The sequence below is a fragment of the Gadus macrocephalus genome, chromosome 4, assembly GCF_031168955.1.
Source record: "Gadus macrocephalus chromosome 4, ASM3116895v1".
In the NCBI taxonomy this organism is placed as follows: Eukaryota; Metazoa; Chordata; class Actinopteri; order Gadiformes; family Gadidae; genus Gadus; species Gadus macrocephalus.
The window spans coordinates 2,587,019-2,612,521 of NC_082385.1; the positions used below are offsets into that span (position 1 = coordinate 2,587,019).

A 25,503-nucleotide genomic window follows, 5' to 3' on the forward strand; every position below is an offset into this window, starting at 1 on the left:
AGAAAAAGAGAAAAACCCGATTTAAGAAAAAAAGACGAGGCTGTCCTTCTAGTTTGTAATGCAGCCATATCGAAGTTTGCGGGCTGCAACACGAGTTAAATCGATTTAACCGATTACCAATTTAGCCAGCTGCTGTGCTTTGTGTGTGTGGAATAGTACTCAAATCCCAGAGGATTTGAATGATGCATTAATATGCCCAATGGGGTAGAGCTTAGGGCGAGTGTACTGGCCCTGACATGAATAAATAACTTCATTCTCTCCACCGTAGTAGGGCTGTTGTGCAGGGCATCTGCAGAGCTGCAGGAAACCACAGCGCCACCGCTGTCCATGGTGCTAAATCTCTCCCCACCCCTTCTGTTCTTCTCAGCCTCCTCAGCGATCATGCTGGAAGTTATAACAGCCTTTAAAACAACGTAACACCCCTTCCCTTCGACATCTTCTCCCCTAATCTCAACTTTTTTCATTTCCGGGAGGTTGTTGTTCTTTGACGTGGGCTTATCGCTAAGTAGGCCGGTTACACTCTTTTCACACTACGTTTGGAAAATAAGTCTATGTATATGTATACAAACGACAAACATACACACACACGCAGGCGCGCGCACACGAACACACACACACACACACACACACACACACACACACACACACACACACACACACACACACACACACACACACACACACACACACACACACACACACACACACACACACACTTACATGCCATTTCCTCCTAAACTCTGTGCACTATTGTCCATGGCCAGCCCTACCTCCCTCCCTCCCTCCCTCCCTCCGAAGCACTGATTCGTTTAACGTCTCTCTTGCTTTTTGTCGGTCTGCGTTCGCAACTCCTGATTGGCTGTCTGCTTGCGCCTCTCCGCTCTCCGTACATCACAACTCTCCAATTGCGTCTTGACTTGTGTGCCTCGAAGGAGGGCGGTACAAGGGAGGAGGGCGAGAGGGGGGGGGGGGGGGGGGGGGCAAGTCCTTGTGCAAAAGGAGGGTGAGGGGTGTCAGATTGGAGAGAAAGAGAGAGAGAAACAAATCGTCACATCCCGCCCAATGTGGTAAATAATGATGTGACACCTAACACTGGAGTTAAAAATGTAATCCAGTGCTTCCTAATGCTTCTGAAACTATTATTTAGAAGTAGGTTAAAAAAAAGTTGCATGTTTTATATCATAAGCAAGGATGAGGCTTATATACAAATTGACTGAGACAACATTTCGATTTTAAAAGGTACATTAAAAAAACATGTTTTATTTTGTATTCAGGGCTTTATTTGACATTATGACTAACTCTTAGCACAACTTCTTGTTTTATTTCATATGGTTTTAAATAAAGTTAATAACATTGTTTTGGAAAAACAATAAAAGCAGAAACGAGATTCTCTAGTTTCGTTTAGCGTAAACGGGTGCCCAAGTCACCCCAGCATGACACCCTATCTTATTGATTTTGCAGGCAGCATCAAACAACAGGAAAAGCTTTTTCGTCATATAAATAGATTGACCGAACATATGTTCAGCACTTCAACCCTCCGCTCACCGCTAACGACTACCAAAGTCCTTATTAGGAGCCTATGTGGTCACACAGTCTAAAATATTTGCATATAACAGGAGAGAAACAATACTCAAATTAAAATAGTTCTACATGCAATGTTATGGGCCGCCGTTTTCTCTCGTCCCCAGTGCGCATGACCAAGCGTACGCGCGTGCGCGTGTGTGTGCGTGTGTGTATGAGTGTGTATGTGAGTGTGTGAGTGAGGGGGGAGAGAGACAGACGACGGGAGAGTTCTGTTCTTTCACTGCTCCATCCGGGAACTTTAGAATTAGCATTGACAGCCGAAGCGCAACTTTTCTCCAGGCAAAGTGAAATCAAGCCGCGGACTCGGACAAAATCTAGTCCCCCTTTTTCAACTCGAAATTATCGAAAGAAGCGGCACGCCACGATTTGGTCGGATGTATCGATATTCGGACGTATTTGGGATGTAACTGACCGAGGTCCTGGCTCTTTCCGCTGTGTTTGGACCACTTTTTTCGACGGGCGTAAAGTGGGTGATGAGTCCTACCCTGTAAAGAAGCGAGAACTTGCTTTTGCAGCCCCGAGTAGTTCTTCTTTCAATTGTTATTGCCGCTTTAAAAAAATCTTTAATTCACTTAAACTTCGTACGCATCGCGTCGAAAGTGGGAGAAAAGTGCTTTTGAAGTCGGACCATGGAACTACAAGGCCTACAAGAGGCGCTGAAAGTAGAGATCCAATGCCATCAGGTAAACGAAGCGTCGTGTTATTATATCCTTATTGGTGTTGTGAGCGATGCGAGAGGAGAGGGGCGAAGGGAAAAATCGCGAAACGTGACCGAAACGAATACTCCGAAGAAATAAGTGTGCGACACCGTATGATACTCGCTGTTTATATCGGGGATAGCGAGGATAGCGAGGACTTTCGAGTCGGATTGGGGTACTTTTTGGACTACTTTGGCACGACCTGGTGGGGGTCTTTTTTTATTGAGCAACAAGAATCCGGAGTGGTAATGCAGTGGTGCTGTGTGGCTGTGATCAGGACGCGACCTGAATATTTATGAGCTGCTGGAGGAAGAGGCTGACTCGCTGGCTGCTCTCCGCTTTGTTCCTCCCTGTCGACTAAACTTGAGACACTTTTTTTTTTGTGCAAATGCCCCATTTCGTCCTCTCTCTCCCTCTCTCACTCCCCCTCTCTCTTCGTGTTTAGAAACTAGTTGCACAGATGAAGCCAGACCCACAGGTAAATGTTGTATTTCAGGGAACCATCCTAACGACCAGCCGGTGGATGGGGAGTGTGCGAAAAACTTTATCAGCATAAATCTCTCGCTTGGTTTTAAAACACCATCGCCATCATCATCATCCGTGTGATGCTCGGCTTTGCCCTCATCATGACTTTGCTGAAAATCCCATCCTACGATTTTTAAAGTTTCATCGCTGTCGCCCTACATCGCTCCGGGATGTCTTTATTATTATAACTCACCCTGAACCATGTTTTGTTCGACTGTAGGATGGAGAGCTTAAGAAACAGCTGCACGACAGACACCCCAGAATAACAAGCCTAAGCGAGAAACAAGTAAGCCCTCCCCTTGCACTCCACCACCACCACCACCACCATCACGCTTTTACACATTACTTTGGTACATTTCCACCCCGATGGGGGACTATCCGTGTGCTACTAAATCACCACAAACAATGTTAAGCTGGTCTAAAAGTGGCGGCGGATGGTTGTCGTGGTTGCCCCAGAGGACCGGGGTGATGGCCGCCGCGAGGAGCCACGTTCCTCCATGTCTAAAGTTGTGTAACAGGAACCGTTGAGAAATGTAGCGTCCATTTTGAGCAGGTCGACGTGTTTCTGGAGTGGAGCGGGCTAATAAAGGAGAGGCTTAAGTCGAGTAGTGGGGGGACTTTTGAGACACAGTTACCATGTCTAAAGTTGTGTAACAGGAACGGTTGAGAAATGTAGCGTCCATTTTGAGCAGGTCGACGTGTTTCTGGAGTGGAGCGGGCTAATAAAGGAGAGGCTTAAGTCGAGTAGTGGGGGACTTTTGAGACACAGTTACAGTTTAAGTTTACGGTTGGTGGTTGTCGTGTCGTCGACAGTGGCGATCGAAGATAACGTTTTTTATTTCGTATGGTCGTGTCGCCACACTGTCGTCCGTTTTCGGTGACTTTACGGCGAGTCTTGTAGTATTATTTCTTTTTTTTCGGTCACATGACGTCAAGGTTGCGTTTGATTCGCCCACGATTACGCTTTCACTTTTTTTTCTCTCCTCTCGCCACTCTCTCATAGCGAAAGCAAGCCCTTTTAATAACTTAATAACTTCCCTTTACGAATTAAAGGCCGTTTTTAAGTCTGCCGTGGTTGTTGTCTTGGAGGCTATGGTGGTTCAGCACTTTAGCAGGAGCCGTCCTGCTGTCGTTCAGCACCACGGACAGCTGCCGCGGAGCACTTAAAGTCACAACGCTGCTCTCACACATACACACCTTTATTATATCTATAACTTCTCCGATCTTTTATTTAAAGATACCAAACGACAACGAAAGTTAGTCTGGATTGGAAATCCTAGTGTTGTTTTAGCGATTTAGTGTGTTTTTGGCGTGGTTTGTGCCACTCTCTCCTCTCTGAAATGAAACCTTTAAGCATTTCTCTGGAGTTAATCGATTCCATTTCCTGTGGAATGCAGTTTTCAGGACTTGGACCAGCAGCGCCTCGCTTTGAGACGCGATCAAACCCGACGCCGATCCGCACACACTCGACGCCAATCCCGGTGTATTTATCGAGTCTAGCTCGTTTGTACACCCGTGTACAAAATGTTTTGTGTTTTGTTGTGGTTGCTTTTCGGGAAAGCGCCCTCAGTTTGGTAGTGGAAGCTTCCATTTTGTGGCGAGAAGGGGGTGGTTTCTTCCCCAACATGGAGAAAAAGTCTGCAGAGTTTCGTGCAGGGGGGGGATGGGCCCCATTCATGCCTAACATTACCATTTTGATTGCTTTGATGCTGTTTTTGGTGGAGGGGGAGGGGTAGCCAGAGAGAAGACAGAATGCCCGAGTCAGCACTGCACAGTGGCTTTTTAATCACTGCATGTAGCCTAACTGAGACTCTTTTATTTCTGTATGAAATATGACCTCTACTTCAGTGCCCACCTACCAACTGGTTATTGCTAGTACATAAAGAACACATGGTTTCGTTTTAACCCCTTTTCTAAATGCTTTCGAGGTCAGTTTAGATACTTTTACACATGCATGGTAGAAAATAAGTATGTGTATAGGGTAAACATTATTGTATAACTAAACATCATTGTTTAACTATCCGTTTTGGCTATATAGGCTCTATAAACATTTCCCTGTGTTAATATGAACTTAGTATTTTTGGGTTAGGGTTGTTATGTGCTGAAATGGTAAAAAATATTAGCTGTCATGTATATGGATTACATGTATAGCAGTTACAATGTAAACAGAGGGCTAGTTTAAGTAAGTAAGCCTATATAATCAATGTCAGTTAAGTCAATGTTTTGTAAGCTATCGTTTGCAACATAAAATAAGTCTAAATAAAGGAAAACAAGAAAGAAATAGCCCAAAAAAGAAAATAATATTACCATCTGTGGAACAAGGACTTCTAGTTTATTTTCCCAATTGTGTTATAGCTGTATTGGCGATTTAAACACCTTAACTACCTTTTTTATCCACGGTTACAAAAGATCACAACTTCCATAATATGAAGGCCAGAAAAGATAAAAAAACAACATAACAACAACAACTACAAAAACAACATATACGATGGGTGGTGAATGATACATTTGGTTGGAATCACTGAGAGAAACTACATTGTTGTGCTCCAGGCCTCAACATACAGCTGTAGGCTAACCTGCTCACCGGAGCTAATGGTTGTGCTTGTGAATCCAAAATGACAAATGAGTCACGAGTCACAGTGGCTCTGTCTGGCTGTGTCTCCATCGCTTAGGATTTTCCTCATTAAACCCTTTGGGGTATTTGATATTTTTTTTGGGTCAAACTTAATTCTCTACTTTTGTGTTTAAGAAGTTGTATTTTCATTATTTCGTCAAAACGAAGCGAGAAACCCACTTTATAGACGTCAAAGTACTAGAATATATCCGATATATTGATGATCTGATGTTGACGTTTTATACATTTATTTTTTAATAAGAAACCCATTGATTTAGTTTTCTTCCGTGCTTCACTTGCTCTGCGTTGCGTCATGGAAACCGGGTTTCTCACCTCGCAAAAGCCCCAGGCCTCAACGTACTTTATTGTTGTTCTTTACTCTGACGGTTCTAATAAAAATAATTGCACCATGATGATGTTCCCGTTACACCATCTTGCAGAGGACTACCCTACCCACACAGATCAATCCTGCTTGTTACGCTAGTGCGCTTGTTTACGTTGTGTTGGCATCCGAGTACAATGTTAATCAGGAGAATATCTGACACACACTCACACACACACACACACACACACACACACACACACACACACACACACACACACACACACACACACACACACACACACACACACACACACACACACACACACACACACACACACACACACAGAGAGACAAACAAAGGTGTTTTACAAACGCAGCTTCTTCAGGATTTAGTGTCTCTAGTACTTGGATGGGAAAAGTATTTTTCTTTTTTCCTGCCTCCCAGGGTGAACAGTGGGCATTCTGTGTGACTTATTGAATGGTGTCTTTGTGTTCTGCTGTGTTTAAAGCTATGGCCCATTGGATGATACTAGAATTAATACAGCGAAGGCATGAGTGTATTATCATTGTACGAGTCCTAGTTGTAGAGCTTGAGACAAAATGACACGTTAATGTGTTACGGCTTCGTCGTGAGGCTCAATCAAGATAAAACATTTAATTATGCAATTAAAAATCAGCAGAAGTCATGTCATTGTTGTGCATGAAAGCCAGGTTTACTTGTGTCATAACCTGCTTGTACTACCCACCTTGTGCTGTCTTGTATATTAAGCTCCATGCAAGTACTAACAGTTATTGTGGCCCTTCAAATCGCAATATCGATATGAACCTGACGCTCTCTGATTCCCTAGCGTTAAACCGCTCGGAGAATATACGTATAAATATTATTTTAACTGAACGAGGGGAACATTAGCTTACATTGGGCTTGAGCCAAGCACACAGCATGCATGATTGTGTTCTGTGGGATACTCTAGCAAGATACTCTAACTGGCTAGCAAGTAAATCAAGATAAATGGAATGGCCCACTGTGTGTGAGCACAGTAGCGTGGCGTTGCAAGGCTCTGTAGCGAATCACCACCCTGTCAGGATGTATTTGCCACTGGATTTGTTTACCGAACGGGGATGCCCGCCCCCCCCCCGAAACTAAAGCACCCTCCTGATTGGTGCGATGTACCTGCGTGAGCTCCTGCTATTGGATCTGAGGATAGTGTCCACAACTCTTTAGGCCGTGAGAGGTCATTGATGAACGGTTATTGCGGCAGCACCTATATGTTTATTGATGGTTCGGTTCTAAGTGTTTTAATAATAAAACGGCTAAAGGGTGTACAGGAAGAGGGCTCTTGGCTATGAATTATGATTACAGAACAGGTCATAACAAAGTTGTATCAGAACAAACTGCCACATTATAAGATATTTAGAACCCCCCCCCCCCTCCCATACAAAGTATTGATAATAAAACGTAATGCAAACAACTTTTCACATTTACTGATTTAGTTATCCCTAACTATCTTGTTTACAGTATGGTAAACTATAGTATAATATAATAAATAGTGAAGTGAAGTGTATCATCCTTAACTAGATAGCATAGCATAACATAGTATAGTGTGGTAAACTGTATTATCCTTAACTAGGTAATGTAGCATAGCATAATGTAGTGTGGTAAACTATATTATCCTTAACTAGGTAGCGTAGCATAGCATAGTATAGTGTGGTAAACTGTATTATCCTTAACTAGGTAATGTAGCATAGCATAATGTAGTGTGGTAAACTATATTATCCTTAACTAGGTAGCGTAGCATAGCATAGTATAGTGTGGTAAACTGTATTATCCTTAACTAGGTAATGTAGCATAGCATAATATAGTGTGGTAAACTGTATTATCCTTAACTAGGTAGCGTAGCATAGCATAATATAGTGTAGTTAGTTAACTGTATTATCCTTAACTAGGTAGCGTAGCATAGCATAATATAGTGTGGTAAACTGTATTATCCTTAACTAGGTAGCGTAGCATAGCATAATATAGTGTGGTAAACTGTATTATCCTTAACTAGGTAGCGTAGCATAGCATAATATAGTGTGGTAAACTGTATTATCCTTAACTAGGTAGCGTAGCATAGCATAATATAGTGTGGTAAACTGTATTATCCTTAACTAGGTAGCATAGCATAGCATAATATAGTGTGGTAAACTGTATTATCCTTAACTAGGTAGCGTAGCATAGCATAATATAGTGTGGTAAACTGTATTATCCTTAACTAGGTAGCATAGCATAGCATAATATAGTGTGGTAAACTGTATTATCCTTAACTAGGTAGCGTAGCATAGCATAATATAGTGTGGTAAACTGTATTATCCTTAACTAGGTAGCGTAGCATAGCATAATATAGTGTGGTAAACTGTATTATCCTTAACTAGGTAGCATAGCATAGCATAATATAGTGTGGTAAACTATTATCCTTAACTAGGTAGCATAGCATAGCATAGTAGTTACCATGCAGCGGTGGGTGTTGCCCTTCTCAGGCGGAGTGGCATGTTCCTCACTTTAAGGCAAGAGAGAGAGAGCTAGTTCACATGACTTAGGATTGCATTGTGGAACAAGATTAGGCCCTCAAGGTGAGGGCATCGCGCACGCCGCGTTTCAATTCAATCCATCCCCCTCCGACGCAGGACTGGGCTGTTGGGCCTGCATACGCTGGAATAGTTCTGGGCTGGCTCTGTGTGTGTGTGCGGCTCTGGGCGGGCTACGAGCCGGTGTGCTGGCTAATAAGATCTGAGACCCCCTGGTGCCTTGAGTCCTGGTCCACCTGCAGCTGTTGGCCCGGCCCTGGCTCTTCGCACAGCAGAGATATAGTATATCTACTGTTTATATGAATATATATATATTTATATATATATAGAGAGAGGAGGTAGATGTTGGGCCTATTATACTTGTTGAAGAACTGCACAGGGAGGGATTCTGCCGTCTTGCCATTTTTCCCCCTCGTTTAAGATGTGCCTGCATAGGTGAATACAATATATGCCTCAGTGGCAATCTGCCTGCCTTACGAAGCACAGTAACTGCTTTCAATGATTAAAAGGGGATGTGAAAATTGCAGTGAAGTACTCCAAACCCAAAATAGTGTTTTAAAAGTTCCCCAGGGGACAACATCATAAGGAATAGTTGCATCCCAATTTATTTATAGTTTCATTAAAACTATAAATATATATGATCAGTCTCGGGGTTTGAACAGAGGTTGGTTTTGTCGGTTAGGCAAAAAGATAATGGCTGGAGTTTCGCCAGTTGGAATCGAGTCTGTCCCCAGGACCACCCCCCGTCCCCCCCGTCCCACTCCACCTGGCTCACCTGTGTCGAGGGGAGGAGGAGGGTGGGGGGTGTGGGTGGGGGTTGCCGGGGGTCTATTTCCCAGGCAGGGCGGACCAGCTAATCCCAGTATGGCTCATTACAGGCTCCTGCCGGTCTGATTAAAACAAGTGGAAGTGTGTGTGTGTGTGTGTGTGTATGGATTTAGTGACGGACTAGGTCCTGGTTAGTTTTACGCAGACGATTGCAACCAGGGTGTACGACCGCTTCGATAACCCCTGGCGTATCGCGACCGGACACTTTGCATGAATCGATCAAAACTCGAAACAGCATTTTTCACAGATTTAAAGTCATGAGCTTCATATGACTTTAAATTTCCAGTTTCTCCATAGCTCACGTCACCAGAGCGAACACACCGGTAGAGGGGTGGACTCCTGACAGCTCCTGACCCCCCCCCCCCCCCCCCCCCCGTGAGTTCGCTCCATCGCTCACGCCGAGGCCCGAGCGACGGAGCCCTGCCTGGCTGTAGTGTTTGGCGTGCGGCCGCGAACGCTGAACCGCGGTGCGGTCCTCCTAGTGTCTGTGTGCGGAGAGCCTGCTGCTGCTGCTGGAAGCAGCAGGGATCCTCCGAGGCAACGGGCCCGTCTGCTTTGGCAGTCCCTGCTCACTGGCTCCATCTCTCCTCCACTATGAATAATAGAGAGAAGTTTTTGAGACATGGAGTAAATAATGAGGAGCGGGATGGGTTTGGGCCGGTGTGTGCGTGCGTGTGTGTGTGTCTGTGTGTTTACGTATGCAGGCGTTTGTGTCTGTTAAATGAGGAAGGGTGGCGGCTATCGCGTTGATCCAGGTGTGCTGAATAAAAAGTGTGTGTGTGTGTGTGTCTGGGGGGGAGGGGGGTATTTGGAGGCCACGGCCGCGGAGCCAACGCTTGTCTCAAAGGACAGTAAATCTGGTCCCGCCTTTAGTCTCTCTCTCTCTCTCTCTCTCTCTCTCTCTCTCTCTCTCTCTCTCTCTCTCTCTCTCTCTCTCTCTCTCTCTCTCTCTCTCTCTCTCTCTCTCTCTCTCTCTCTCTCTCTCTCTCTCTCGGCCGTAAACCCTGGTTGTTTGCAGGTTGTCTTTAATGGCCTGGAGTTGCAGGAGCAGCTCTGCACGGCCTTAATTAACAGCTCTGTTCACGGAGGGGGCCCAAGCCACAGCCCCGTCCTCGGAGAGGGAGGCTGCCGTACGGATCCACCGCGCTAGAGACCGCCCTGTTTCGGCCTGTCAGTCCGTCTGCCTGCTCTATCCTGCTGTGGGAACGCTAGCCAAAAAGTTCCTTCCTTTCTCCTTTAAATCACCCGGGTGAACTACACCCGGGGCGAGCGCTTAATAATGTAGAGGTATTCAGCGTCGACCTCGCTGTATCCGCAGCGAGAGGGATCGGGGGGGGGGGGGGGGGTCCAGAGGGGTGTGTGCAGGGGTTGGAGATATATAGACGGTTGTTAAAGAGGACGTTTGCACTCCCGATTGTGAGGAGGAGAGGAGAGGCGTCCGTCTTTACCGCCCCCCCCGTCGGTCCGGTCTGAGAGACAAACGCTCAGGGAAAGAGGGAAGAGGGATGGAAAAGTACAAGGGGAAATTCCTCGAGATAACAGCAGGATGGTGGGGAATGGGGATGTGAGTCAGGCCTGTGTTCAGCCTGTAACTGTTTCATTGCTTGTTTCACTTATGATTCAAAGAAGAAGAAGAGCACAGACTTGACCTGTTGTTCAGCCACAGAAGACATTATGACCCCTTTTCCAACTATTTTATGAACGGGATTTACTGGCAAGAATAACTCTTAACACACGACCGATAACTGTCAAGCAGCTGTTGAATGTTAAAGATATAAACCAATTGCTTTAACTACACTTTGATACAACTCAGTGCCGCATCGCATACATTTTTTATGACTCGTTTTATGACTTACTACTTTTATTCGTTACTTTTACTATTTAATACTTGACGGTTTGGGTGATATACATCCATAGTATATCCCTTATCGTCCGTCTGGGATTCATAAGGTAGAATCAAGCACATCTTTTTTTAATATCATTTAGAAAGTAAGGGGTACAAATCCGTACTTTCCGCCGCGGTTGCCGCGGTTGCCAGCCCCGCCCGGCCTCTTTGCTGAGATGGCTCGTCGGCTGTTCCCATTTGTCCGTGAATTCATGAGCCATCATTATAAAAAAAAAAAAAAAACATAAATGTATGGCAAACAGTCATTTCCAACGACTTGGTGGGAAACTGCTGACGAAGCCGTGCTGGCAGGCAGGGAGAAAATGTTAAGGCTACAATGAATTAACCCATGTTGACTGCCATGCACTCGCCAACATCCATCCCTCCCCATCCCCCCCTCCCCCTCCCTGTCTCGCTGCACGCACGCACGCACGTACGTGCGCACACATAGACATACACTGACAAGCACACTTGCACACACACACACACACACCGGCACGCACACACAATCACACACCCATACACATCCATGCACACATACGCTCACACATACTGATGCATGCATACGCACACTACTCTGGTTTTTCCCTGGGGCGTTCCTGCCACTTTTTCTTTTCTAGCGAAATAAAAAAAAGTATAAAGTAAAATAACAGTCTATTAAAATTATAACTCACTAAGCTCTCTCGGGGGGCACATATTTTACGCTGCACGTTAGATAAACAAAGACGAGAGCATAAATTATCCTTTTTTCCGCGTGTGTCTGCTGGCACAGGCACCGAGAGCTACGGTGCTATAAACAATGCTTTAGTTACTCTGATAAGCAGCGCTAGCAATGCGGCTACACATGCTAGCTAGCAAGCTGCCAGTGCTAACTTGTCGGCATGTTTAAACAGTCCTTTACAGATGTGATGCGGTGCGGGCCCTCAGACTGGTTGGGTGCGGTCTGAGGAACTCAAGTTGTTTCTTTTTCCGCACGGTAAACAGAATAAAGGAAACAAAGTTAGTGAATGCGATAAATGTAAACCTTGTTGTTTTGACGAGTTCTGACCCAGCAGAATCGTCGTAATAATCGGTCGTACGTCGACGACCACGAGAGCGATTTAAAAAAAGCGCGAAGGCTGAGTTTATTCAACGGGTTCTTTGTACGCCCGTCTGCCCGTCGTACTTCAACTACACTCCTCTTCAAAACCCCCCAAACAGCTTCCAGTTATTCCTCTGACTGCAGGCAAACAATGCAGCCATTGTTGTGTTTCCGAGCACACCAACACACTGGCATTTCCTTTAGTCTCTCTGCTCCCCCGTCGAGCGGAGGGAAGCGAGGAGAGTTTGGAGCAGGTGCCTCGGCTGATTTAGTGTCGTATGAAAAATACACTATATTTAAATTACACAGACACGGCAGGAACGAGGAGCACCGAGAGCACAAAGTGATGGTTGACGGCGGGATATTTCTTTTTAAGGCATTATGAGTGTTGTGGTAAATGGACTGCATTTATTCAGCTCTTTTCTAAGAGGTGGCCACTCAAAGAGCTTTACAATTATGGCCTACCATTCGACCATTCATGCACGTCATATTCACACACCGACGGCGGTGTCAGCCACGAAAGGCGACAGCCAGCTCATCAGAGAGCAGTTAGGGTTAGGTTGTGTGTTTCTCAGGGACAGCTCGACACCTCGTCCGGGGATCGAACTGGCAACCTTCGGGTTACCAGTATACCCGTTCTACCTCCTGAGCTGATTGCCGACTGTTATGACTGAGCTGTTCATGAACAGTACTCGAGAAAAATGTCACCGTTTACCTGGGTCATGTGATGTTAAGAAGGGGGTCATGTGACTATAAGACCAGGATGGTGACACACTGACTGATTGAAACACATTCAGAAGTTCTAGTTGATTACTAATAAGGATCAAATGGCAATTACCTCCATATTTCAAGAACACTTTTTTCCTTTTAATTATGATGCTAGTTGCCCCCCCCCCCCCCTCCCTCCCTGACACGGCTCCAAATTAGCGAAATACTTCCAAAGGTCGGTATTTACATGTCTCGGCGGTCCCAATCCTACCGTAATAGTTCAGATAATTAATGATCGTTGTAGATCAATGGAAGCGGAGAGAGCGGGGTGAACTGGGCACGCTCCGCCGTGTTCACGTTAAGGCGACGAGGAGAAAGAGGGCCTGCTGACTGACCTTTTGGAAAAAGGAATCAAATGCTACACAAAACTTCTCCCTTCAACCGTGGAGCCAAGGGGGTGGGTGTGGAGGTTTGATGCTACATCACGTCGAATCCCACCCCGCTGTGCAATTGGAGGGAAGGGATGCAGGCGTCAGGTCTTTAAGACGGGCGAATCGAAACACAGACGGACGCTTCCGGGTGACTGTCTGGTCTGGTCATCCCCGCCCCCCTGGTGTCTGTGGGTGGGGAGGGGTGGAGGTGTTGGGTCACGTGGGGGGCAGGTGGGGGTCTGTCTATTCAATAGGGCTAGCTCTGATTACCTAATCATGATTTCAAAATTGCCCCTCTCTTTTTGTGATGTGAAGAATTATGTTTTTTCCTCTCCCCCGGCGTCGTCGTATGTTTGTGTTCAAAGGGAGCAGGGTTTATTTTGTTTCATTTCAGCATTAGACTGAGCAAATTGGTGTTTTAGGTGTTTTTTCGTCCTTCCAAGCAGCAGTGATGTATTCCTCTTCCCCCAGCCCGCGCCTCAGAGGTCATCCTGATGCGATATTGTTTTTTTTTATAATATCGCGCCGGGGGTGTCTGTGTTTGCATAAGAAGGTGGAGGTGGCAGTCAATTATATTGGTAAATCTGATATTTACAAAGTTTACACGTGTCTCATTAACGGCCGCCCATTGCAGGCTTGCTGAGGTGTAGGCGCTTATGTTTACTCAGGCCGTATAGCTCCAGATTCTCGCTGGGCTTACCGTGCCAAGATGGCTCCAAGCTATCCTACAAGACCGATTCCAAGGTGTGATAGTATGCAGTTTCTTAAACTGTAATCCTTATGTAAAGACAACTGTATTCAATCTTTGCTGTGTGTCATCAACTATTAAAAGCTGTGTTGTATACACACACAAGAGAGAAAGACATTCTTGCTAAGTGCGTGTTTGTGCGTGTGCGTGTGTCAGTACTGCTGTTCAGTTGAGGTGATCACAGACACACAACCCAAACAAATGTAATAAAAAGCAAACCACATACTGTATGATTATATTATATATATCATATATATCATATCATATAGTATTACATTATAAATACAGTACACATGCATACGAACTTCCATGTGTGTTGTGTGTGGCCACGCAAGTCTGTGTGTGCATTTTGTGTGGCCACGCAAGTCTGTGTGTGCATTTTTTGTGTTGTGTGTGCACGCGCAACTGTGTGTGTGTGCATGTGTTGTGTGGTTGTGTTGTTGTTGCACGCATAATTTTGAGTGTGTGTGTATGTCTGCACGCACAACTGTGTGTGTGTGTTTGTGTGCACCTGTGTGTGTGTGTGTGTGTGTGTGTGTGTGTTTTGTGCACTGCAGGAAGTATGTGTCTGGTGTCAGGCCTGATGAGGTGGGACATGTCTGTGTGGTCAGATATCCCCGGGCGTCATTGTGAGAAATGGGCAACAAAGACGCAGTGTAAAAGCTATCTTGATGGGCTAGCTCTTATTAAAAAGGCTCCACTGTTTAATGAACTTCCACCAAGTCTGCCTCTCCTGCCGGTATCATAGCAACACACTCAGTAACCTGTGTGTGTGTGCGTGTGTGCGTGTGCGTGTGTGCGCGTGTGTGTGGATGGCAACCATCACAGCTAAACTTTGAAGGCCATGCACGAGGAAGAATCTTCTAGATGCTTTGTTAATTGCTGCCTGAAGCCGGTTTCAACCAGCCTCAGGTAGTTTTGAAGTCCAACCGTGACTGTTTGGATTTTGAACAGCTGACACAAAGCGATTTTTCTTTTGCTTCAAAAAAAACTTTCCACAGAGTTTCCACGAATTACTTTGATCTGTGGCAGATCCTTCACTTCCGCTCCTACGTATAATCTCCCCGGATTGTTTGGTAGATTTCGGCTTAGAGTTAATCTTGTTGCTCTTTGGGTTTTTCAGTTTCAAGATGGCCGCCTGCACACAGCGTATTTTTGGCTTCAAAACAAACACTGGGAAACAGAATCTTTTGTTCTATTTTTGACCGCTTCCACACATGATCTCACCGTACCGGTTTGTACTTATCTTCGTATTACTGCATCGCAGTGCTCCAAACACATAATCGACAACCAAACACAAGTGTGTGCTTTTAATGTGACAAGCCACTCAGAGAATTGTCATTTAAAAGGAAAAAAAGCAGTTTTTTTTTTTTATGAAGGAAAAGGAGATAAGCATTTAGTCAGGGGCTGAAATCATTTATATTTTTTTCATTTTCCCCTGTAAAGGGCAAAGCATGAAAGAGCTCTCACCATATTGACTTTTCCTTGATAAGCTTTGCCAGACAGCCTGTGTGTTGATAACCGCTGAACGGTGGTGTGTGTGTGTGTGTGTGTGTGTGTGTGTGTGTGTGTGTGTGTGTGTGTGTGTGTGTGTGTGTGTGTGTGTGTGTGTGTGTGTGTGTGTGTGTGTGTGTGTGTGTGTGTGTGTGTGTGTGTGTGTGTGTGTGTGTGTCATGGGCTTCATACCGGTCACTGTACCCAGTCAGCGCAAAAACACACACACACACACACACACACACACACACACACACACACACACACACACACACACACACACACACACACACACACACACACACACACACACACACACACACACACACACACACACACACGGCTACACCAGCCATCAAATCATTTCCCTCTGTCATCATCCTACCTATACCCCCTTATGTTCTTGGTATTGGGGTCACATTATGAATGTTTGGCCGCTGGATCCTCACCATTTTCTCCAGTGGGCCGACGTGTCTCATGGGAAGTTCTGGAAGGAATCCCAGAGAGTGGTCCTCCTGTTGGTAGGTAGCTGGTCATCGGTGGTATGTGTGAACTGTATGTGAACCCTAGTTTAACATCTCTGCTAAAGGAGTCTTTTGACCACATTGTGTTTGCGTTCGCGTGTGTGCGTGTGTTACTACTGCTGTTCAGTTTAAGTGATGGTGGACACACACAGTAAAAAACACATATAGTGAAACACTTTAAACACTATACTGAATTTATGGAGCAGCATTATAAATAAACTCTATTATTCTATAGAGCTGAATTATAAATAGAACACACATCTCGTTTAACCTTCCTTGAAGACACACCGGACCTCCACAGTCACCTTCCCAGTTCTACCTCCTCACCAGACAACACATGCTTACACTTTCTTTCTTTCCCCAACCGAAAGTTCAAGCCAAAAAATCTTTATTGAGACCAGAAGTAGCACACACTCGGCACAGCACACAACAAGACAAGACGAGTAGCCCAGCAGGCTGTCAAAACACACACAACAATACAAGAGCCCACATCATCATTACCCGTAGTCAGCCATTCACTAAATCAATGGCCGCAGGGATAAAGGAGTCCTGGTTCTCTTTGTCTTCCCCCATTGCCCTCTGAGGGGGGGGGGGGGGGGGGGCAAGTAAAGGCCTCCCTGCAGGGGGTGGTCCGGACAGACCCAGTACACAGACCCCAGACAAGACCTAGCCCAGACCAGACCCAGTCCAGAACAGACTGAGTCCAAACCCAGACCCAATTGAAACCAGACCAGACCTAGTCCAGACCCAGTCCAGTCCAAATCCAGTTCAGTCCAGTCTAGACCAGTCCAAGGCCAGACAGAGTCCGGACCAGACCCGGTCCAGATCCAGTTCAGTCCAGTCTAGACCAGTCCAAGGCCAGACAGAGTCCGGACCAGACCCAGTCCAGATCCACACCAAATCCAGACCAGTCCAGTCCAGACCGGATCCAGACCAGACCCAGTCCAGACTAGCCTTAGTCCAGACTCGGTCCATACCCAGGCCAGCCCGGTCGATTCCTCTTAAAAAGAGTCCTGCTTCAAACAGCATAACACAACAGGTCCTTAAAAGACACACATCATCACGTGTTTGACATTAAATCCTCTCATCCTTGGTCTCACCCTTAGCGCGCACCTCCGCGCTAAGAAGAATGTCGTCGCGGGCATCAAGGTCGCCCATGTTTGGGTCTGTGTCTGCGGCTCCACTCCCTGTTTGAAGCGGCCGGAGCTGCAGGCCCTGTTGCAAGGTCGAGGCGGGCTGTTCTTCATTTTCTTCCTCTGCGATTAACACCGTCGCCGCGACACTCGCTCACCGCCGACAGGAAGGGATCTGAGAAGGCCTCCTCTCTCTCTCTCTCTCTCTCTCTCTCTCTCTCTCTCTCTCTCTCTCTCTCTCTCTCTCTCTCTCTCTCTCTCTCTCTCTCTCTCTCTCTCTCTCTCTCTCTCTCTCTCTCTCTCTCTCTCTCTCTCTCCCCCTCTCCCTCCCTTTGCCTCCCTCCTTCCTTCCCTCTCTCCTTCCCTCACATTGCCTCTCTCCCTCCCTTACTTTGCCCCTCTCTCTCTCTCTCTCTCTCTCTCTCTCTCTCTCTCTCTCTCTCTCTCTCTCTCTCTCTCTCTCTCTAAAGGAGCTGATGCCGTGAAACATTGAGACCTGGGAACATTGAGACGGTGGGGGAAGGTGTCTGTGTGTGTGTGTGATTGTCTGTGTGTGATGACCGTGTGTGTGTGTGTGTGTGTGTGTGTGTGATGACCGTGTGTGTGTGTGTGTGTGTGTGTGGAGGCTGGAGAGGATGTGGTGAGCAGGGTAACAGGATCAGAACCTGTGATTTGTCCCACAGAGGGGATTAGAGAATGGCCACAGGTCTTAACATTCATTTTCCTCCCCCCTCCTCCCCCACCTGTACATGTATTGATCGCTCTCCCCCCACTCACCCGCCCTCCCCCTGTATCCCTCAAAGGGAGACCCCATTTTTATTAAAATGTTAAAAAGTTAGTATCAACTTTTCTAACCTGGATATCTGATATGAGGCAGGTGGGTTGTGTGTGTGTGTGTGTGTGTGTGTGTGTGTGTGTGTGTGTGTGTGTGTGTGTGTGTGTACGAGCGCTTGTGTGTTTGTGTGTGTACAAGCGTGTGTTTGTGTCTGCCCTCAAGTGACGGGGGTGACGGGGGGGGGGACGGGGGGGGGGAGGAACGGAATGTTTTTGTCTGCCTCCCTCTCGCCCCCCCGCTGTACGGGAAGAGGAATGAGAGCCCCTCCCTCAGTGGCGGCCATCGTTGTTGTTCCTCAAAACGCTTCTTCTCTGGCCTGGGGGGCTGTTTGGGGGAGGGGGGGAGAGGGGGAGGGGGGAGAGGGGGAGAGGGGGAGAGGGGGAGGGGAGGGATGACTCAAAATGACAGCACAATACAATCACTCACCCAGAGAAGAAGAGAGGGCGACGGCACAAAGAATAGGTTCCGGGGACGTCGGGTTGATAGCCCCATTGTTTGGCCCCCGGAGAGACGCGGAGAATAGAACCGCCGACCCAAAACAAAGCTGCGTTTTATTACGGGACGGATGAGACAAAAAGGCAGGAAGTGCAGTTTAGAGGCGTTTACGAAACACACGTGCCTCAGGTGTCTCGTCCTCAGGCCCGGCCTGAAAGGCCCGAAATAAACGATGGCTCACCTTGACTCATCTTGGCGTCTTGTCCACAGTAATAAATATAGGGAATGCAGCGCACCACCGCCATCACCACCCAAAACCTCCACCCCTACTCTCTCCGGGCTGCGCTACTTAACGTGTGTGTGTGTGTGTGGTGTGTGTGTGTGTGTGTGTGTGTGTGTGTGTGTGTGTGTGTGTGTGTGTGTGTGTGTGTGTGTGTGTGTGTGTGTGTGTGTGTGTGTGTGTGTGTGTGTGTGTGTGTCTGTGTTCGAGCACCGTAGCGGGCCAAACTAAAACAGCTAACCGATAAACCCTGAGGTAGTACTCTCAGAAGGTGTCGGGATGCAAATATTTGGTTACTTTGATGTTCTTGAAGCTCAGAACCCTTTTAGTTTTTATGATTGTAAGCCCCTAACAACGCATGCCTCCTCTTTCTCTTCCCCAGCCCAACCACTGCTGGGTTAATTTAATGATCCTGATGCATTACTGAGTGTCGATGTAGAGGCCCGCCCATATAAGGAAGTGGAGCTCCATGTTTGAACGAGGTTAACTTCAAAGACCCCTTATGAAAAATAGATCAGGTGGGATTGGACCCAGAAAGTAGATTCCTGGAGAAGGCCTCAAGATGAAGGCCAAGATGAAGGCCAACCACCACAATAGCAGCACAGGAGAGAAAAGCACTTTAATTCAGGCAGTTCTCCCCCTGCGTTGCCGTCAGGGTTCTCATCTCCGAGGTTGAAATCAAAGATTACTCACCATGACTCTGAACACTGACACAGCCAGGCGTGCGTTTTAAGCCAACACGTACGATGTCAAGTGACCTATACCTTCCAGCACGGCAGAGAAATGTCATGTGTGGCGTACACACCCTGGCCTATTCTCACTCTTAACATAACAAATCAGCATAAGCCACATTCAGAAATGCGGCATCCCGCTCTTAACCTAATCTGAGTCGGTTGCTCACTTTCTAAATCCATACTTCATTGTCTCTTATTGAAAGCTGTGCTGATGGTGATCTCGGTAAACACTACACCGCTAAATGCAGTTTCGAAATGGAAAAGAATAGAGAAGATAATAAATGTTTGAAAATGGCTATTAGCTGTAATTGAAGTGTAAATGCCTGCTGTAATTTCACACCAGACATGTAAACATACAGATATATAACGTCAGTTCAAGAATATAGGTTAACAATGCAAACACAACACATACAAGGGTGAAGAAACAACCTCACCATTTTCTGTTATAACTGTTATGTCACACCTATATTTCTGAACTTAAACTATATATCGGTACATTTTCATGTACATTTTCACATTTTCATGTACGTTCACAACTATAGGTTAACAATACAAACACGACCATAGAAGGGTGAAGAAACAGGTTAACAGTTTTCTGTTTATAACGTCCCCACAAGGGAACACAGGACATGAACTTGTATTTACGATGAGAGGCTGATCTGTGAACAAGGTGCGGTGGGAAGAATGGACGCTAGGGTGAGATAAAAGAAGTGATCGCAATACTAAAAATAAACTTTGTCGTGTAGCATCTTATCCTAGCTGTCTTTGTTGTGTACGGGAATGGGTTAACCTAGCGGTTGGTTCAAACATCCTTACTGTACTGACAGCGATATATTTTAGTTTCTCCTTCTTCTGACAAATGTACTTATTGTAAGTCACTTTTGATAAAAGCGTCTGCTAAATGCCCTGAATGTAAATGTAAATGAGTGGCAGGATCTGTGAAGCGAGGAGAACAGTTTAAAGACATCCGGTTGACAGGTGGGAGAGAAGGATATAACAAACACAAAGTCAGACTATAACACTGCTATTTATTCTAAGTTCCTAATCAGCCTCCTATTGGTCAGGACAACGCAGAACTTTTTACGAACGTTCTTATCTTTTGACCCAAAGTGCTAGCATCACAACTCACAGCCTGCCAGCCGTTCAGACCGGCAGTAAAAGCGTTCCGAAGGTGTGCTGGGAGTGAGCTTCACACCCCGGAGGACACCGCTCTCTCTCCTCCGTTGCACCCCATCATGTTTCGGGTCACCTGTGACGAGGTGAAGACCAGAGCCCGGGGAAGAGTTCAGTCCGACGGGGGATGCAGGTTAGCAGGAAGGTTCTAAAAGTAACTCTGCATGCACAGGAGTCTCACTTGTACAAGTTGCCATGGAGAATAGCGCCTCAGATATAACCCACCTTCTCCCGCAACACCTCTTTGTCTTTCTGACGATGACATCACCAAAGGACGGGGAAAAGGAGAAAGAGGGAACATGTTTTCATTCAAACGGCTTCGTCCTACAAGTTGTTTTGCTTACCCTCTCTCTCCCCTTTCAAGCGAAACAATATCTATTTTGATATTGGCATTATTCATTTGGAATTTCGGAGGTTGTTGTTTTGCTGCACGGAGTTAACTCCCAAGCTGAGGGTCACAAACCCTTTCTGGGAGACGCCGGAGCCTCTTTTGTGGGTCCCTGGATGGTCGACACAAGCTGGGAAACAATGGATCAACTCAGATTTGACCAGTGTCACCATAACCGCTTTTTAACTCGCTTCACCATTCCCAGGCTCTACGCTTGTACCAGCGATGAGAAAGCGTGTTGTATCGTAAAGCTACCGAGTGGATCTCTACGCTGCCTGCATCCAAATGTTAGCAGATAGGGAGGTGATCATGGAAGGATGGAGGAGGAAGAGGAGGAGGAGGAGGAGGAGGAGGAGGAGGAGGAGGAGGGAGTGAGGCAGGGATGGAGGGGGGGGGGCTCCCTCCTGAATCCTAGCTGCCGTAAAGCCGTGATGAGCTGTCAGGTCTGCTCTCTGTGCGTGTCTAATCCTGAGACTCGGTGCACATCTGATCCCACACTCAGATCCCCCCCCCCCGCCTTGCTCAGGGTACCGTTGCCTTAAGGCTGATAATGCCGTGTTAGTTTGTGGTAATGTAGTCTATCACACCCCTCCCCTCCTCCTCCTCCTCCTGTTGCACTCCTCCACCACCGCCATAGCAGCGGCATAAGTAACGCTCCAGCGCAAGTTTCTCGCCTGTTGTTATTAAAGACGAACGCGTCACCGGCTGTATTTTCGGCGATCCGAGCCGTATTGTAATGCCGCGGCTGTTTCCAGAGAAGGCTGGTGATAATGTGTCATGCAATTATTGCTTTCCCTCTCTGCGAGCCGGACGAGTCCTTTCACAGGGTTTCAATGCACTTTCGTATCCAGGTTATTAACCGAAAGTGAAAGTGAAAGTGGCTGAAACGGCATATGAAGTCATATTGTATTGTTAGCCACGTATCCAGGTTGTTGAACCTAAAGTGAAAGTGAAAGTGGCTGAAACAGCATATGAAGTCCTATTGTAATGTTAGCCGTCTTTGCTAACGTTTCACTGTGAAACACTACATGAGCCACACCAGTTGAGACTTGGAAGGAAACACTATTCCCAAATGTTGTTTTCCAAAACCAAGAAGGAAGATACTGATATCTATTTAAATCTGAATTCGTCCTGAGGAGACAGATCGGATTTCGGCAGCACTAAGCGCCTCGAAAACCATATCGGAACCATCGACGTAGACTCGCAAACACTGTTTTTTGTATGTTGTGTGTTTGTAGCACTTATGAAGCCGCATTTTGTAGTTCTTATGTGTAGGCCCGGTTCCAAGCTAGTGGAACCAACTCGAAAATAGAGAGGATGCCTGCGTTCCCACCCTTTTAGCCCCCATAACAAGGTGGTTATTAACTTAAAACACTACCGTGAAGATGCAAAATCCACTCAAAGCATGACGGATAAACACAGAGACGCCATAAAGATGGAAACCGTGGGTTAAGGAAGAAATAAGAGCGAGTGAGAGAGTGAGTAAGAGAAACGGAGAGAGTGATGTGTCTGTGTGTGTGTGTGTGTGTTTGTCTCTCTGCGTCTGACTCACTCACCTAAAATACAACCCATATTCCTCCCCACTCCTGTGTGGCTCTTTTCCGACGGGTGAAGACCACTCGTGAGTCACGGACGGCCTCCGAGCCAACTGCCAAAGAACCAAACACAGATAAAATGGGGTGAGGAACGTTCCGGAACACGGCGGTGTCTTTAAGGTCAACCTCACCAGGAGGAGACGACGGTGTGGTTGACCTTGCTCCGGTGCACCGGAGCAACTGAGCGAGTCACATCCACCCCTCTAAATCACGCCATTCAACAGACCGAGTGGTTCAGAGCGAAGCAGGCCATCCTCGTCCAATCTCTCGCAGTGAATTCATACGCTCTGCCGAAACTAACCCAATAACACACACTAGATCAATACCGTACATTCACAAACTCAATCCGCTCGCGGTTCAAACAGGCCCCGTTTACATATTCATAAAAAACACAGTTTGTCACCTGTTTTTATTGGCCGTTGTACTTCCTGGATCTTCGTCTGCCTCCTCTCTCCTTCGCTCCATCACCACGCTCCTCTCTGCATGCTGCCTAGCAGCCAGGAGATGGCATGGTTCGGTTCGGATGCAGTCTCCCCTTTAACGCTATATCAGAGCGGCACGCTATTAATAGACCCCCCACCCTCCCCCACCCTCCCCCACCCTCCCCCCTTCGCGCTATGTTTTTAAATAAGGTGCCAGGAACAAGGAGGAGGCGAGAGAGGGAGGAGCTTGAGGGAGAGAGAGAGAGAAAGAGAGAGATGGAGGCAGAGGGGGAGAGATGGAGGGAGCGGAGGGAGGTGGAGAGGGAGATGAAGTGAAAGTAGCAAGGCTGAGTCTCTCTTGAAATGCAACATGTGCACACACCGCCACACCAGGCTCACTTGGGCACACACACGCACAGACAAACACACACGCACGTGCACACACACACTCACAGCGATGTTGTGACGATGACGAGGCTGTGCTGGCGTGTAAACACTTGCGCCCGGCCGATGACTGGACACAATCGCTAGCAGTTGACATTAATCACCAGTGAGACTTGCCCCGGCTCGCTGGAATAGCTTTCTGGTTACCTGGGTTAGGACGCCCTTCCCTCTGCCCAGGAAGTGCAACCCCCCCCCCCCCCCCCCACCAACTTCCTCCGAGGCAAGATTCATACCCCCAACCTGAATCCAAGAGGGCTGGTGCGGATCTGATAACAAGTGTTTATTTTGGTTTTATGTTCCCGGCGTATCGTAGCTTTAGTGTCATTACACCCTGCTACGTGCAGAGGAGAAAAGCAATATCGAGTGAGTGTGGGGGCTAGGTCACTCAGCGGTGTACCGGGGTAGGGAACGGGAGAGGACGAAGGAAGGAAGGGTAGGAAACCAGGCCCGAGATGTATCGTATGGGGCCTTGGAGAAATTAGGGTGCGATGGTCAGGTGATGCCAATCTAATTTTGGACTTTAAGACGTTGTGTGCGTTTAAAATATGAGACAAAGTTGCCTAGTAACTGAGCTGGCATATCTTTGCCTGCGTCGAGGTTGACAGGAAGTTGCCCCGTGACATTAAGAGCTACAGTTTGCCATTCCCTGGTGTTTCGGAAAGCACAATACTGACTTGAATTGGGTCCCGGGGAAGAGTTGTTTTGACTGTGAATGGGAAAATCGAAGCGGATAAAAACCGGTCGGAATGACCTTGAGAGAAAATGTAACCGCAAACGGAGAGAAAAAGAAACTAAACAAAAACAGATCAAATAAATGTTTTGGCTAATGTTACATGGTTTAGGGAGATGGAGAGTGTTTTTGGTGTTAGCGTTTGTATTGTTTATTAAGTGCTCGTGGTTAAAACAAAAGTTGCCGGTTGTTGAAGTTGACCTGTGAGCCTTGAACGAGAGGAAGGTTGAAAAGGAAATTGTATGACAGCTTGGAGGTGTTTTGGACAGGAAATAGTAAGGGGTGGGGGTGGGGGGGGAGTTGAGGAAAAGGGGGCGGTCCTTACAGCCGTCAGTTAGGCACACAGGCGCCAACAAAGAACGCTGGATAATGAATGAGACTTTTAATTTTCTTTTTTCTTTTTTCTTTCTCACACCGGCAAGGTCGCCTTTAGTCACGCCTGAATAGCAGCTCCATGATGATGCTGAGAGAGGGGAGAGGGAGAGAGAGAGAGAGAGAGAGATGGGGAGGGAGGGGGGGGAGAGAGGGAGAGAGAGATAAGGGAGGGAGGGAGAGAGGTAGAGGGGAGAGAGATAGAGAGGGAGGGGAGAGAGAGGGAGGAGTGAGTGAGAGAGAGAGAGAGAGAGAGAGAGAGAGAGAGAGGGAGAGGGGGAGGGGGAGAGAGAGAGAGAGAGAGAGAGAGAGAGAGAGAGAGAGAGAGAGAGGGGAGGAGAGAGAGAGAGAGGGGGGGGAGAGGGAGAGATCGGCGGAATGAGAGAGAGTGTTGGTGGGTAGGTGGGCGATACACACTGGGCTCTGGAGATGCGAGAGAGCAAACCATTAAAAAGCCATTTGCCACCCCGGCCCTTCTCTCTTGAACACACTCTTTATAAACAGACACTTCAGAAGATGCTCCCAGATGCCAGGTCCACTCTTACCCCGTACAGACGTACAGACGGCACAGACAGTGGCGGGCGTATCTGTTCCACGGCCCAGCCAGCCTCAGTACCGACAGTTAACCAAGTCAAAACACCTTTGATGTGCGCAGGTGTGTGTATAAAAGTATGCGTTAGTACAGGCCAAAGGGGCCTTACAGGCCACCGCTTCTAGCACTAGGGGTCGTCGGACCGCCTGGCCCGGCAAACGGACGCAAACGACCCGCGTGTGTCGGGGAAATAACGACTTCATGGCAAGTACATCGATCGGCGTGTTGGACCTGTGGTTCCTTAACGCGTAGCAGGGGTCCGTGTACACAGCGGCTGGGTCTGCAGGGTGTTTTGAGCGCTCCGTGCGGTCCGCCCGCAGGGTCTGTGAGCACGCCGGCTGACACGGCGAGGTCAGCTTT

At 47.2% G+C, this 25,503-nt stretch overlaps 1 long non-coding RNA gene across 1 annotated transcript; it reads left to right on the top strand.

Annotated features, from left to right (window-relative positions):
• The first annotated feature begins 1,731 nt into the window (after positions 1–1,731).
• On the top strand, positions 1,732–6,106 carry LOC132454983 (uncharacterized). Its single transcript, XR_009525047.1, has 2 exons — positions 1,732–2,267; positions 3,028–6,106. It is a non-coding gene; the product is annotated as an uncharacterized LOC132454983 (long non-coding RNA).
• Positions 6,107–25,503: the final 19,397 nt, after the last annotated feature.